The sequence below is a fragment of the Bos javanicus genome, chromosome 11 (assembly GCF_032452875.1).
Source record: "Bos javanicus breed banteng chromosome 11, ARS-OSU_banteng_1.0, whole genome shotgun sequence".
Classification (NCBI taxonomy): domain Eukaryota; kingdom Metazoa; phylum Chordata; class Mammalia; order Artiodactyla; family Bovidae; genus Bos; species Bos javanicus.
This window is the reverse complement of record NC_083878.1, coordinates 100,304,741-100,307,221: the sequence shown is the minus strand read 5'-3', so window position 1 is coordinate 100,307,221 and position 2,481 is coordinate 100,304,741.

Here is a 2,481-nt window from a genome sequence, read left to right as displayed (position 1 = left end):
GAAGCCGGACAAGGACTTCAGTCAGCCTGAGGCTGCTGCCTGGAAATCTCTCAGAAAACAGCCAGCGCTGGGTGAGTTGGTTTGAGGTATGTGCTTTGGTGTAGAATTCAGATCTCAGAGTGGACTGGAGGTTTTCCCTGACAAGGAAGATGGTTCCTGCCTGGTGATGGAGAGCCTCTCCCTTCTCCTCCCAGGCCAGGCCATTGCCCCTTCACCCCAGGTCCCGGCTCTGGCTCTGACATTGCACAAATCTCCTCCTAAAGCAAGAAGGTTTTTGGATGCTTAACATATTAATTGAGTCCTCAGGATCCTCAAAAATCAAAGCATTCCTTCCACAATATGGCAGAGACCTCCCCTCACCTCTGGGGCAACCAACATTCCAAAGATTAAAAGGAGACACCCTCGGCCAGATGGCAATTCTCCACTATTCTTTCCTGGTCTCTAAACAAAGCTGTTTTAGTTGTTTATTTTTATTTATTTTTTTTGGCTGCGCCTCACTGGCTTTTGGGATCTTAGTTCCCTGACAGGGTATTAAACCCAGGCCCCAGCTTTGAAAGGGCAGAATCCTAACCACTGGACTGCCAGGGAATTCCCTAAAGCTGTTTTCATCACATCTGTTACCTCAAAGATCTGCTTATGTGATGGCTTCATTTCAGGTATCTAGGGAAAGGGAGGTGGGGGTTTAAATGGACTGTGAGCTCTGGTGCCCCCCCAGTCTTGAAGCCCCTGGCAAGGTCCTTCCAGTGCCCAGTGTGAGGCCAGCCTGTAGTACCCACCCTCACTGAGGTTTTCCAGGGAAATCCCAACTAATGAAGTCTTACAGGGCCTCCTGGCCCAGGCAGGGCTCTGCCCCACCCCCTAACTCCCTAGTCCTTCAGCAAAAGAAGGCACTTCTCCCAAGAGTCCTTCCCACTGGGACCCCCAGCCTCCTGAACTTGTGGAGGGGGGCACATCAGGAAAGGAAGAAGGGAAAGGAAGAGGGGGCTGGGAAGACACGAGTCAGAAGAGGCTGCATGGGGAACGTACGGCACTGCTGCTTTTTTACTAAATCGCTTTGGCAAACATTGAGAGTTTAGATGCAAACATTTGTAGGTGGGATCAGCTCATTTAAAATGACCCAGAGAATCACTCGGTGTATGAAGGTTGAATTAAAATGTTAAAATGTGGTTGTTGACACAAAGACCCTGGATGGCTTAATCATGTTGGAAGTGTGTTTATTTAGCTTCTAACAATCCCAGTGTAAATGACCCAGGGCTGGTGCAGCCCCTCCATGGGATCAGGGGCCCAGGCACCAAGAAATCTCTTTTGGAATTCAAAGTCCAGCCAGAGGTAAGGGAGGGGAAGGAAAGGAGGTTGTATTCATTGCTTTCTTTCCATTGGTCAGAACTGAGTCACATGGTCACATTCAGCTCCAAGGGAGGCTGGGAAATGTAGTTCTTTTGTCCATGCAGCCCAGGGCACAGCTAAACATAGGTGGCGGCGGGGGTTGGGGTGGAAAGGGGCCGGTAAAGGCTACAGGAATAAGCAGAAGTCTCTACCATACCTATGTGAGCTCACTTTTCCTAAACTCAGGAGGCCTTCAAAGCCTTTTTCCATGCCACTTCCCTGACCAGGCTTCCCTAGACCAGGGGACTAGAGGATATACAATTTCTATTCCTGGATGTGAGACACTCAAGGCAGGTCTGGCTCAGTCTCCTGTGGCATCACTGCTCCTTTCTCCTGAGTCCTGGTGTGCACAAGGTTTTGTTTGTGCCCTCCAAGAGTCTGTTTTCCCGGTCCTGGGGAAGTGCCTATCTGGGCCACCTGGTTTGCCAGGATGGCTCATACGCCAGGCCAGAATACTGGAGTGGGCTGCCACGCCCTTCTCCAGGGGATCTTCCCGACCAAGGGATCGAACCCAGGTCTCCCACATTGCAGACGGAGTCTTTACCGGCTGAGCCACCAGGGAAGCCCAAGAATACTGGACTGGGTTGCCATGCCCTCCTTCGGGGAATCTTCCCAACCCAGGGATCAACCCAGGTCTCTCACACTGCAGGAGGATTCTGTACTGACTGAGCCACCAGGGAAGCCCGAATGTGAAGCAGGCACTGTCATAGTGGGATGGGTACCAGTGACAGGCAGACTGCAGGGGGCACCCCCCCCCCAGGAGGGTGGCAGGGAGGGGGCAGCCACATCAGGGCAGGGGTCTGCATTGCATTCTCCACCCTCCATCCCACTGCCCGCTCTTTTTCTCTCCTCTTCATGCCTAGTGATACCCGGAGCTCAGCTCTGGGAAGTAAGATTTAGGGAGATGACTCTGACTCATTTCTGTCATGCAGACATGAGTTTGGGGTTTACAGAGGGCATGGGGAATGGGGTGGGAAAAATCAGCCCATCTTGGGGGGTTCACCTATGCTAGTCTGAGCCAGCAGCTAGTCTGAGCCATCCTGGTAAACCAGGTGGCCCAGATAGGAAGGAGTTGGCCAGATCTGGACCTCTTTT